Source organism: Arvicola amphibius, chromosome 3 (genome assembly GCF_903992535.2).
Source record: "Arvicola amphibius chromosome 3, mArvAmp1.2, whole genome shotgun sequence".
Classification (NCBI taxonomy): domain Eukaryota; kingdom Metazoa; phylum Chordata; class Mammalia; order Rodentia; family Cricetidae; genus Arvicola; species Arvicola amphibius.
Window position 1 is genome coordinate 37,006,528 of NC_052049.1, and position 14,372 is coordinate 37,020,899.

At 45.7% G+C, this 14,372-nt stretch overlaps 1 pseudogene; it reads left to right on the forward strand.

The window, feature by feature from the left end:
• Positions 1–283: 283 nt before the first annotated feature.
• Positions 284–3,867, forward strand: LOC119809203 (annotated as a pseudogene).
• Positions 3,868–14,372: the final 10,505 nt, after the last annotated feature.

Consider the following 14,372-nt stretch of genomic DNA (forward strand, 5'->3'; position numbering starts at 1 on the left):
TTTGTGAACTCAGACTCGCTCTGCCTCGGTGGATTCCATCTGTTGGTGGAGACAGAGATTAAGGACCATAACGATTTGGAATTTTCACTCTGGGAAGCAGCCAATGGAGGCACGGTATGTAATGGGGTGAAACAAATGTCGCTACGCAGGATGGAGGGTTCGGAAGATATTAAAAATTTGCCCTGCACTTAATCAACATGGAAAGCCTCAAAGTCCCAGAACGCTGGAGCCAGGAGGGAGCCGAGGAAGGAAATACAATCAAATTCCTTCTGCAGATGAGGGAATGAATGCAACAGAGATGAAGTTACATCTTATAGGGCTGAAGAGGGAACATGCGGCCACCGAGTCCTGCTCCGACAACTGCTTCATTCTGTGCCTGAAAACTACAAACTCACCCACAGATGAAAGCAAAGCTGTCCATGGACAGTTGCCATGGACACTGAATTCTGTCATGGTCAGGTAAACGTCCCAGGAAGTGGAGGGGGACTCATGACCTCTACCTTCAGATTTCAGTCCCCAAGCCCTCTCAGGTAGGACAGCAGCACCGCCTTCCTTCCCTGAGAGTCCAGGCAATCTGTAGTCTTCAGTTCTGCTGACCTTGGTCTGGAAAGTACATGTATTCCAAATGTGATCAGTGGATTAGTAAACAATGTGAGTCTAAAACAAATTATCCTTTGCCCAAAGGAAATCTCAGGGGCCAGGAGCACTTGATAAAGCTGCCCTCAGCTCAACAGAGCTAGCTGGCATATACAAAATGTGCCCTCATGCACACACACACACACACACACACACACACAATTGCACCTCAGTCACACGCTTACTTACACATTCAGTCTTAAACATCTACCTGGTCTCCCAGTTCTCTCTGTGTGTTATGTAAGCCAGGCATGGTGGCTCACACCTGTAATTTTAGACCTTGGAAGGCTGAGGCAGGAAAATTGCCATGATTTGAAGAAGAGATTGGGCTACTGAGTGAGTCTCTGTTTCAGAAAAAAAAAGCCACACTACCAAATCTTTTCTTCTGAAATCCTATAACTCCTTTCCCATCAAAACACAGTTGTAATCTTCCACAAGCAATTTCAGGTCTTTTAAAGACAAGATACCCTGTTTACTGTGTTATCTGTGGACTTAACCTTTTAACATTTGTAAAACATAAAGCAAAAGATGAAAGCTCACTACATCCTCGTATGAAAAACATCATCATGAAAAGACCACATAACGTGATTTTACAAAGGTCAGTGTAATTAGTACAGAGCTGTCCTGGGAGTGTGTATCTTTGAGAAACTCATTTTGGGTCCAGTGGCTGTACAGGCTACTGTTCTCTCTCTCTCTCTCTCTCTCTCTCTCTCTCTCTCTCTCTCTCTCTCTCTCTCTCTCTCTCTCTCTCTCTCACACACACACACACACACACACACACGCACACACACACACACGCACATACACACACGTGTGCACACACACACACACACACACACAAACATACACCTCATTCTACCACTAACAAGAAGTTGTCTTAAGTTTCAGGCTAACAAGAGAAGAACATGTCCTTTTCAGGGTCGGGCCCCATGACAGCTGTCTTTAGTTGTAGGATATGGGACCCTTATTCCTCTTGACCCGTATGTACTAAGACAGATAGAAGGGGTTTGAGTGGTCAGCCAGCAAAGGCTGACATTGGACCAGCTCACATGATGGACGTGGCTTAGCAATCTAGGTGCTGAAATGGTGTAGACCAGGGCATGTTCCATCATGATCCACATCAGGATCCCCTAGGAACCGAAATACAGTGAAGAGTCCTGAGCTCAACCGCATGACCTGCCAAACCAGAACATCTAGGATAGAGCCAAAAAGTCAGAAATCTGGTGAGGTTTCAATACCCTAGTCTTTAGGCTGAAACCAGTGAACTACACTCCACCTGAAATACAGCAGAAACACGTGTCATAGAATCAGGTTACTCAGTAGAGAGAGGTAGGGATAGGGCTCAATGGTTAAGGGTTCCAGAGAACATGAATGAGCTTGGTTTCTAGCCCCCACAACAAGCAGCTCAGGCTCGGCAAGCACCCTCATGCACACACATCTTCAGCTACACACATAAATAAAAAAATAATTATTTTTTGTTTTGTGGAACGAAGTCACTGCAGAACTTGGTCATAGAGCCAAGCTCCTTTTACCTAAAACAACTGGCTCTTACTGTTCCGTGTGTCATTATTGTTTAGTGACAATGGCTTTTGTCCAGCGTCAGACATTCTTGCGGAGGCTCTGTCATCTGTTGACTTACAACAGAGGGTTGGCTGAGAAAAGGAGAGGCAGAGAGGGCCTTGATAGATTAGAGAGTGCTGTTCCGTAGCTGGTTCATTAAGTTCGTATCCCATCTGTCTGTCAATATTTTTTATAGAACTTTGAATTAAATTCTCTGGTGTGTTCTGAAACAAAGACAGGGCATCTGTAGCTTCCTAATGAAGGATTTCTCTCTTCTATCATCTAGTCGCTGATTAAATGGCACGAAGTTATGCATTTGCGGATGATACAGGCTGGAGATAAAACAGCCCTAAAATTGCATAGACATTATGGGATATAATAGACATTAAAGGGATATAATTATTTTTTTTTCTGGAGCAGGTAACCATTATTATAATGTGTGGGATATCTTACAATCATTAGCAAGGGTTGCTGTGATAGCCAACATCTTTCACCATGGAAAGTGAGCCTTTTCTTATGCTTCAAGTCACAAGCACAATACTGAAATGCCTAATTCCTTCCTTGTTATTCTCAAATACACATGATAAAAATAATTAATGGCAGTACTTCATATGCCGGGAGGCAAAACACCAGTTCTACCTTCAAGCGTGCCGCAGGACACTGCGATGCAGGCGTGTTCCTGAAGTCAACTGAGGAAAATGGATGGGCACGCGCGAAAGTGTGCAGAAGTAAGGTGGATTGGCTCTGTCTCCTTAGAAACCACTAAAGCAAGAGTTACTGAAACGGAATGTAGTGTACATCTTTTGGAAAATGGCACCACTTTCTTGAGAGCCAGTGTGAGAATCAGCTAAGAAGCTTGGACCCTCAGGTGCCATGCTGACAGTTCATCCTGCCCACTGTGTCTCTGAGGAGACTTCACTTTAGACTCCCCATACCATGACTGTCAAGCTTCATGAAGTGTTTAGTTGATACAACTTACTTTAAATCAGGTAATTTCGGGGTAGAAGGAAAACAACAGACAAAATATCATTACTGATACTAAGAAGTTCTCTGGGTACTCATGGGACCACCCTTCCACTTTTTGGGGTGTTTGGAAATGCTTGTAATTGAAGAGACAGCGGAGGACGTATAGGGTGCTTGCCTAGTATGTGAGACCTGGCGTTGATCCCCAGGAGTGAAAAAGAAAACAGAGCTTTTTTTGCCGTGCCAAAAGTGAAGAAGGAAGCTCCTGCCCCTCCCAGAGCTGAAGCTAAAGCGAAGGCCTTGAAAGCCAAGAAGGCAGCGCTGAAAGGAGTCCACAGCCACAAAAAGAAAAAGATCCGCACATCACCCACCTTCCGGCAGCTCAAGACCCTGCAGCTATGAAGGCGACCTAAATACCCCCAAAAGAGCATGCTCAGGAGGTATAAGCTTGACCACTTCACCATTATCAAATTCCCCGTGACCACCAAGTCAGCCATGAAGAAGATAAAAGACAACATCACACTTATGTTCTCTGTGAATGTCACGGCCAACAAGCACCAAATCAAACAGGCTGTGAAGAAACTCTACAACATTGATGTGGCCAAAGTCAGCACCCTCATAAGGCCTGATGGAGAGAAGAAGGCATATGCTCGGGTGGCTCCTGATTATGATGCTCCAGATGTTGCCAACAAAATTGGGATCATCTAAACTGAGTCCAGCTTGCTAATTCTAAATATACACTTTTTAATGAGAGAGAGAGAGAGAGAGAGAGAGAGAGAGAGAGAGAGAGAGAGAGAGAGAGAGAGAGAGAGAGAGAGAGAGAGAGAGGAGAGAAATGGGCGTGAAGTCTAACACTTGGGAAGAGGAGGCAGAAAGCTTAATTTTTTTGATAGAAAGGAAGCTGGTTTTAATGATCCACACCTTTAATCCCAACACTGGGGAGGCAAAGGTGGGTGAAAATCTGTGAGTTTAAGGCTATCCTGATCTATGTATTAAATTCCAGGCCAGCCAGGGCTAAACAATGAGACCCTGTCAAGGGGGGAGGGGGGAGAGGGAGTGGGAGAGAAGAGAGAGGTAAAGGAATAGAGTCTTTGGACATTAAAAATCCCTAGGGATATTTCCAGTCACTCTGGAGGCTCCTGACAACACAGCCAAGCCAGAGAGCACGATTTCACATGTGATTCCTGTTTTTAACTTCTCAGCATGGCACTCCTCAAAAATCATGGCTGAAGGGGGAACTGAAACCTGCACCTGCCCGGACATCCCCTTCAAGGTGCGACTGTATCCTAACAGTCAACAATGGCTTCCTGTCTCTAAGCCCGTGGCTGTGGACTATTCCCCTTTCTGTGGTTAAGAGACAACTGTGCCTTCAGTGTGCAGATGGAAACAAGGAGCTTCCACAGAGAGCCCCTTCCTCGGAGTCCGTCAGGACATGATCCTGGAAAAGGCAGGAAAACGTTTCTAAGGAGACTTCATTCTGGGGTGAAAGTTTCCTTATCAACATAAATGGCAAGGCGGATTCAGCCATGGAACGATGCTGGAGAACCAGCATTTGCTCCTGGAGCAAGCGCAGGTGTCGATGTGTTGCATGGGTTTAGATCTAAGCTGTTGTCATTTCAAGAGTTTGCAGTACCAAGGCTGGTCTCGGATTCCTTTTGCTTCCTCCCTACCATTGGCTTCCGGCTTTCTTCTCCTGTCTGGATTAGTCTTAGCTCCGCCTGTCATATCTGAAAGGGGGCAGGATCCATACTCTCCTGCAAAACAAGGAGGGGCCCCCCGGACCTCACAACCCTCCCCGAGCTGATTGGAGCCGCATTCTCATTTGCCAGTGAATCCTTGCCACTTTCTACTGTTCGCCCACAAGGAACCTACCAGCCACCAACGCTGACCAACGGTCTCACCAATCACTAATTCCAACCCCTCCTTACTTAAATAGGAGCAATATTCTCGCTTTCTCCCTAACTCCTTCCTTCCTTCATTTTCTATAAGTCCAACAAACACCCATGCTTTAAGTTCCTGATGCCAGCCCTGAAGCTCCCTCCCAGTCTGGTCCTCAGCTGGTTCCCTTCCACATCTGCTGTACCATCAGAGCTCCACAGTCCACAGACCCTTGAGCCGTCCTTAGTAAATGTTGACTTCCATTTTCCTAAAGATGCAAATTTATGTGTCTCCTATAATCAGCTGGGCCTACTTATACTGCCAAAAAAAAAAAAAAAAAAAAAAAAACTCCTCAGGTATGGCCCCATGAGTTCCCAATAGCTAGACATTCCCGTCTTCCTCACTGTGAACATCTGGTTCCAGATGTGTGGCAAAACACGCGGCCAGAGAGACCCAGCAACACTACGTCTCTAAGTGCCCGTCTGCTGCCGCTGGTTGATAGACTTAATGCTGACTAAGCTGGTTTCGAGGGTGAAGTGGACTAAGACTAGGAGTGTGAACAGCAAACACATGACTCAGGGCTTTTAGGGCAGGGTGCATGGCGCAGGGTTTTAGTCAGCACCACGCCTCAAATACTCAGCAAGCAGCCCGAGTTAAGGGCATTCCTTACGCAGCAGCACCCCATTCTAAGGTTTGAGTGATTCACCCACGCCTTCTTCCACCGCGGCCCAACTCTCCTCAGGAGACGGGCAGACTGGAGGCAGAGCGTCACAGCGGGAGAAAGATGAAGCATGAGATTGGGAGCAGGGAACTGACAAGTGCCCACTGCCTGGGCAAAAGAATCGCCTTGTGTCTGTTTCTTGTGGAGTTTAGGGACAAGAACATTTAGCTCTTGTCAGTGAGACGGTTTGGAGAATTGCAATAACTTCAGCTGAGTTCTTCACCGCTGAAAGATGCAAAGGAGACACCAAATCCTGGGTGGAGGCCCTTCCACAGGAGGACAAAGCTATATTGTTTTCATATTCCATTCATTAAGGCACAAGACACTGTGGTCTTTTTAGTAGACACCTAGTGGTTGTCTGACTAACAAAACCATCCCATAATATGCCTATCACCAAAGCACTCAGCTGTGTTGAGATGTAGCTGCCCCTTAAGTAGGGTCCTGGAGGTGATACAAAGAGACTAAGAGCCCTTGACAAGTGCATGCTGGAGACTTTAATTTATTATGAACTACGTTTGCAGAGAGTGTAGGTATAGAAGGTTCCAGCAGATTCCAGCAGGCATCGGATTAAAGTCCACCTGAATGGGACCTTGGAGTGGTGCGTGTGTACTGGCCATTTACTGTAGCTCTGACTCACGGGCCCTCCCTGAACCTGCCAGGAAAGGCAGGAACACCGAAGACAAAGCAATATCTCAACCAGACTTTGGAAAACAAACAGACAACACAGGCCAGTCAAATAATAACACAAAGGCTGTGGGGACATTCCAACAATTAGGGACATCGTCCCAGGCTCCATCAAGGCTCCTGACTGTATTTATTCCAGCAATCAGGAAAAGGGAACCAGGGAGAGAAGCTATGTCCTTGGAGTGATGTTTTAGGCATGTCCTGTACATCACATCACATCACAACACACACACACACACGCACACACGCACACAAACACACACACACACGAATATGTCTGTCACGTTGGAGCACACCACCAGCATGCTTACAGGACAGCCTCTAACCTTAACATCTGCTCCAGCAACTAACAGGAGTCGAGCCAAACCCAGGGGAGCGTGTCCTACATGCTTGGCTTCTCGCCTGCAAACAATTGCAGAGATGCAGGGATATGTGTGGGTTGCTCCTTTCTCATTGAAAGCCAAGACGCTTTTGAAGTTCTGGGCAGGTTTGAGCAGTAGAAGCACTAAGGCAAGAAAAGAGACACATTTGTAAACTTGTCACATCTAGGCTAATAGTTTCTTTCATATAAGGAACTATCTCATAGCCAGTCTCGTGTGTGTGTGTGTGTGTGTGTGTGTGTGTGTGTGCGCGCTCGCGCGCGTGTGTTGGGGGAGTGAAAGAGATCCGTTCGTGGATCTCGAAGGACTAATTAATGTTGCATCCACAACAACGACAAGCAGAAGCAAAGCAGCAATCAATCAAGGCATTTCATTTCACTCCGAACCACAATCTATATTTTTCACTCTCTACCGATAGGGGGTGCAAGAAAAAGGGTTGCTAGGCCTGCAGGGGATGAGGGATTTGCTTCTCTTGTTTGCCAAGTGCTCTGGTCTGACCCAGAGTTCCACTTCAGTGTAGCATCCCCAGAGCTGGCATCAGGACATCACCTTGAAAATCAACAACGACCAGACAACTCTCCTCCCAGGAAGAAGGCCCATGCAAGCACCGAAGCTCCTACAAGCTCAGTAGCTCCCCAACCCCTTATACGGGATAGTTCACTTCCCACTTATCCAGGTGAGTTGTAGTTGGTGGTGCATGCGTGCCTGTGTGTTGTCTAATCACCAAGGTCAAGCAGCATTGAATGGAAAATTCCAGAAATAAAGAGTTCTTCCATTTTAAATGGTACTGCATTCTGAGCATTGGGAAGAAATCCCAATGTGTGGTCCTAAGGGGCATGAATCATCACAGTTCTGTGTTCATACTTCCAGCTTTTGCTACCCTGTGGTCGCATGGTCCCTGCTGTAGTCACGTGTTAGGATAAGCCACCTGCAACAGTTAAAACCTTCAAATAACCTCCGTCTCTTTTTTGACTCTTAATTCTTACATGTTTAACCAATTCCTAAAAGTTTTATTTACTTTTAAAAATAACTGGTGTGGCCAGTCAGATGGCTCTCGGTGGGGCGGGGGCATTGCCGTGCAAGCCGGAGACCCTGAGTTCTAGTCACTTAAGACCAGATAAGTGCGTGTGGAGGGGTTTGTTTCCCAGCAGGCACTGGCTGATGCAGTGGGTCCAGCCTTGGGATAGCGGGAAGGGAGGGAGGGAGGGAGGGAGGGAGGGAGGGAGGGAGGGAGGGAGGGAGGGAGGGAAGGAAGGAGGGAGGGAGGGAGGGAGGGACAGAGGGAAAGAAAGAATTGTATTGTGGTTTCTACAGAGACAGGGACACATTTCAAGAAATTGCATAAGGGGGCGCTGCAGGGACTGGCAGGCGTGAATCAGTAGGAATAAGGCTACAATTTTGGGTACTTCTTTCCTTGTCTGGGAGACCTCAGATTCTGCTCTTATGGCCATTGGCCACGTCGGATGAGGCCCATTCATGTCATCATGTTGCCAAGGAATCAGATCTTAAAGTCAGTTTGGCGTCAGTATTAACTGCACCGACAAACACCATCACAGCCACCTGCAGATCAGTTTGACAAAGCCACCGGGTAGTGATACCTATCCAAATGATGCATACAACACATAAACTGTGTTTTAAAATCTACCTGCTAATTTTATTCATGACTTTGCCTAATCAAAAGCTGATTTTTAATTGTTTTCAGAATTTTCAGTTAAAATATTGTTTATAATTACTGTTTGTGGGGGTGGGCATGCCGCAGCGTGAGTGTAACCTTTGGAAGGCAACTTTGTGGAGTTGGGTCTCTCCTTCCTCCTGTCCGTGGGTCCAGGGACTGAAGCTGGGTTTTCAGATTCACGCGGCGAACTCCATTGCCCACTATACCTTTCCTGTCAACTATGTTCTCAGGTCCTGAGGTTTCAAGAAAGGCTAGCTCCTTACTAGTCACAATCTGAGTCAGCAATGCTGTGTCTCGCAGTCAGGGCATAAAAATGTTTATGACCTTTTTATTCTGTCGAACTATTTTATAAGACTTCATGATAACATACTAAGGTCAATATTTTTTGGTTACTTTTGCTAGGCTACACTGATGGTCAGCCAAGGTTAAGATACCTTGGATTAGTTTTAATTATTGGCAAATGAAACATCTTCTGAGTGTGTACTTGAACAGGTAAAATCAACCGTAAGGCATATACTTATTATAAGTCCTGACCAAGTGACTCCATTTGCCCTTTTAGTCTAGGAAAATGGATCATTGTAGGAATAAAAAATATTTTTCTAAGGTTATTAATTACATTGAAAAATCAGAATCAATGTTCTCTTTTGAGGACTTAGTGTTTAATTGTAATTAATTTGTTTATAAACCCTAAAAGTATGCCCTGGCTGGCTGTGCTGTTTTCTCTAGAACCAGAGTGTATATAAAGAGAACTAACCACACACACACACACACACACACACACACACACACAAGTATACACAACCACGCAATGTAGAGGGAAGGGGTAGGGCAAGGAGACTCCTAAGTAGAAAAAAATTCAGGTTATTAATTAGTGTACACTTTAAATACATTAGGAATTTAAGGGACTGCGCAGGAGGGGAGGCTGAAGGGAAATGTTTCAAAATGCTAGTGGGGATGTCAGAGGACAGAGCACTTACAGGACAACAGTGGCTCTATTTTCGATTCCTGAATTGCAAACATCTATCCTGTTTTATGGGGTAAAGAGTTGTCTGATTCCAGAATAGAAAATAAAGCCAATTAACATCTTGAAATTGTTGCAATGTTGCCCTTTGACAGTGGTTATAGTAGGCGCACAGGACTGTGGGTACTTTTCTCTTTAATTGCCCAGTGAAATTGTCCATAAAAGCATTGTATAACTCTTTCCTTGGAAAGAAGGGTATTTTAAAAAGACTCCCATATACCTGTGAGACTTGAGAACTCATAGGAAGCCCGTGTTGGTTAGAACTAAACAAACAATTGAACTTCTCTCTTTGGATAACTTTATTTGTATTTACCACAAAGGCTGGGATGTCTGAAGTGAGATCCATCACGTTTTCTGTTATCACCTCTAGAGTCTGTGTTGCACTGTCCTTTTTCATGGTCCTAAGGAAATACCTTGTCGCGTTCAAAACTGAGTTTTTTCACGGTGCCCTTGCCCTGACTTCCTTCTCCATGAACACCGCCCCATTCGCGTGCCTCTCTCTGTGTTCCTGTGTCTTTTCCCACCAGATCCCTCCTGGCAGCTAACCACACTGAACAGCCTTCTGAGTGTCATTCACTGGAAGAAGGACCCTTCAAACTCCTTACCTATTTTTGAAAACAGTTATGTGCATGAGTGTTTTGCCTGCATGTGTACTTTGTACGTGCCTGATGATCCTGAAGGTCAGAAGAGAGCATCAGATGCCCTGGAACTGAAATGGCAGACAGTTGTGAGCCACCATGTGGGTTCTGGGAATTGAACCCAGGTCCTCCGCTAGGGCAACAAGTGCCCTTAACAGCTGAGCCTTCTCCCCAGCCCCACTCTGCCCATTTTAACTGAGTAAGCTATAACTTTAAGAATGCTTCATGGGGCCTGGAGAGATATAGCTCAGCAATTGAGAGCACTGGCTGTTCATTCAGGGGACTGGGGTTCAGATCCAAGCACCCACATGGCAACCCAAAACTGTAACTCCAGTTCCAGGGGATCTGACACCCTCACAACAGACATACTTGTAGGCAAAGGAACAATGCACATAAAATAAAAATAAATTTAAGAGCCGGGCGATGGTGGCGCATGCCTTTAATCCCAGCACTCGGGAGGCAGAGGCAGGCGGATCTCTGTGAGTTCGAGACCAGCCTGGTCTACAAGAGCTAGTTCCAGGACAGGCTCTAAAGCCACAGAGAAACCCTGTCTCGAAAAACCCAAAAAAAAAAAAAAAATTTAAGAAAAAAAGAATTCTTCGTATATTCTTTATCACACATATTGTTTCAAATATTTTTAGCCATACTGTAGGATAGTCTTTGCACTTTATTGGGGATATGGGTTTTTTATTTGGATGAAATCCAGTTTATTGCAGTGAAGCCTTCCCCCCTCTTGCTGTGTGTGGTCTTTGGGCCACACCTAGGAAGTTGTTGCCAGGTGCAATGTCTTGAAGAATCATTTCTGTTTCCTCATAAGCTTCCTTTGGGTTACTATTTTTATTTTATCAGTACAGGTGTTTTGCCTGTATATGTGTCTGTGTACCATGTACATGTTATGACTATAGAGGCCAAAAGAGGCGGTAGATCCTCTGGGACTGTAGCTATCGATGGCTGTGAGCTGCCTTGTGGGTGCTGGGAACTAAGCCGGGGTCCTCTGGAAGAGCAGCCAGTGCTTAACCACCGAGCCAGTTCTCTAGTCCAGCACCGGAGTAATTTTAGAGTTTCAGCTCTTACATTTGGGTCTCTGGTCCAGTGTGAAGACATTTATGAACAGTGCAGAAACAAGCTTATTTTTAAAGAATAGCCGAGCCGTCGCTTCACTATTTGTTTTAAGTTTTTCTTTTACATTTCTTGGCACCTTTTGAAAATCAGTTGGTAACAAGTTTAACATGTTTTTGGAATTTTTGTCATTTTGTCCCATTTATCTAGATGTCAGTCATTGACCTAGTCCTATTCTGTCCTGGTTACTTATAGCGTCATAGTAAGCTTCAATATCTCTAAATTTCAAGCCTGTGTCTGTTTGCATTATTCTGAGACCTGGTGTTGCTATGTGGCCCTGGCTGGCTTTCAACTCATGATCCTCTTGCCTCTGGCTCCCACAGGATGCATTACTGCATTCAAGCTGCGTGCCTGCCACTTTTAATCTTAGACATGCTTGATTTTCTCAATTTTAGTTTTCTTATTCTGTTCAATAGTGATATAAAATACATTGTTGAAGTTATAAAAAGAATATGTTCTCACATCCTAGAGAGAAATGGATTGGTCTGAAGTCATGGAAAGAAGTAATCACCATTATCATATTTTAACTCATTTAATCCACCAAGGACAGCTTGCCTCAGAGAACACACTTCTGCCAGCTAGTCAGGTCAGGGCCAGCTCTTCACTTCTGAAAGCCAACCACTCGGGGAACACTCACTCCACATGGGGTTATAGAGAACAGATTCCATTGTTGAATTCAGGAAATAGTTGCTATTTTATCTCCTTGGAGGTTCACTGTGCCTCTGTCTTAGGTCTGGTTTCCTGGGAAAGACTGGGATAGAAACCCATGCGCAGGTCGGGCGCTAGGCAGTGCGCCCTTTGGAACACCTCCTGCGCATGTTAGTGGGACAGGCACCGCGTGCTTCAAACCCCAGAGCAGTCCTGGGCAGGAGAATCCGGAGGTCGGTATGCTCACCAGAGAGCCTCCAGCCGATCTCACAAAAAGCTATGGAGCTGGAACAACACTTCTGAGTTGCCCTGCACTGAGCCAAGAGGGATCCTGTTTCTGTCAGGACGCAGGCTGTGCCAGGGCTGAGAGGAGGAGGCCTGGGCAATTCCGCCCCATTCTGCCAAGACAGCTTGCAGAAACGGATAGAGTTTTAATAAACTGTCATCCAGTGATAGGTCCCTCCTTCAGCTGCGAAAGTGAATAACCTGCCCGGCCGGGAGAGGGAGGATGGGTGGGCGAGACTTGTACAGGAAACACTAGCGAGAAACACTTTGGGTTCGTTGTGGGGTTTATTTGAATTCATTTTTTTATGTTTGTACAGTCAGAACCCTTTTTCTATTGCTGGGTTACAGGGTTGTGACCCAAGGCTTAAGAGCTGTAACCTAGCCCCGTTCATTCCCTGGAGCCTGGAAATGCCCACTTCTCTAATGGTGTCTATTCTTTCTCCTAACTGGACAGAATCATGAAGTTTCTCCACAAAGATGGAGGTCACTTAATTAACACAACTAAGAAATTCATTCCTACCACTCAGGCTTTTGAAATTCTGTGACAGATATGGAAACCAAAATCTAATATTCCTTATTATTATCATTTTAATATTTTGAGCTATTTTGTGTTTTAAAAAATTACTTACTTTGCTTGCCCTAGTAACTACTTCTTCATGTGACCCCGGAACCCTATTTTACGGCCCCTACTTCCTCCTAGATACACAAATTCCACCTTGAAGACCCTTCCTGTATATCTCTTCTCTCCTGAATGTCCAGATCTGGGTTACAGGGTGGACCACAGAATTTGTATATTTTATGGTGTTCCTTGTTTTACTGGATTAAGAATCCCCAGGCAGCAGCACAGAGTATGAAGCCAGGCCTGGGTCCAGTAAGCACAGGTCAAAAGCCAGGAAAGCCAAGTTTCCTAGTATAATGGCTTCAGCCCTGTTTTGGCTCAGAGCTCTAGAGAGCAAGGAACCAGGGACACCAGTTATCATTCTTTTCTTCCCCATCAACCCTCACGTGTCACACACAGCTTTCAGGATCTTTCCACTTCACTGTCTCTCCGACTTTTCTACACTTCCATCTCAATGTAAGTCTCCCTAGCGCAGGCTGTCTTCACCCCTTTCTGGGAAGATTACCTCAACCACCCACCCCTCTGCCTTCCATCTGGCTCCTTGCAAAGGCAGGGAATGACATCCCTGGCCTCCCCAGAGGCGCCTTTGCCCTCCCCATAGCACACATCCACCCCAGGCGCTCTTTGGGGGATAAAGTTCAAAGACCCATCAGACTTCCTGCTTACTTTCCTATCCCCAACTCTTCACGGGGTCCTTTCCACCCTGGTGGCCCATTCTTTCCTTGTGTCCTAGAAGCTAAAGCTCTCAGATATGGAGCTAGGATAAGTTAACAAAGCATCCAGGACGTGTCGGATGAATAGAATTTGTGGGAAAGAGGAACACCAAGCCGAGGACCTGAACCGGCTGTGGCAGTGGAGCAGGAGAGCGGGTAAATGCTGAAACTATACTGCCAAGATGCTCGGTGCTGTTTCACCTCAGTTCCTGATCTGTTGAAAAGAACTGTCCAACTGAGCTGCAGGCCATGGTACATAGAGCGGTGGAAGTCAGTGAAAACCTCGGTATGAAAGCAAACATGGAGAAGACTGAGATACAACACATGGGAAGGGCACGCAAGGATTTTAACATTGTCATAAAGAATCAGAACCTCAAGCCAACAGTCAACTTTGTCTGTCTGGGAGGAAACCTCAGTTCAAAGGAGGGGACTCTTTCAGATCTCAAGAGGTGGATAGGGATAGCGAGGGCTGCATTTCAGGTACAGAAAAGTTTGGTCAGCAAGAGACTTAACAACAACAGAATTACAAGTATATGAGACACTTGTCTTAAGCTGCTGAAACCTGAACAATGAAACACTCCTCAGAACAGCGGCTGAATGTGTTTGAGATGGCATGCCTCAGGAGAATTCTAGGTGTCACACAAAGAGATAGGCTGGGCAACGATGACATTAAGAAACATCCCCATCTACAGAAGGAAGTAAACTACAGGATACAGCAATGGCACTTGAGATACTCCGGCCATGTTATGAGAATGAATGACGGCAGATACCTGAAGATGTCTTGCTTGGAGGAGTTCACGGGATAAGGAGAGGAGAAAGGCCCCAAAACTGC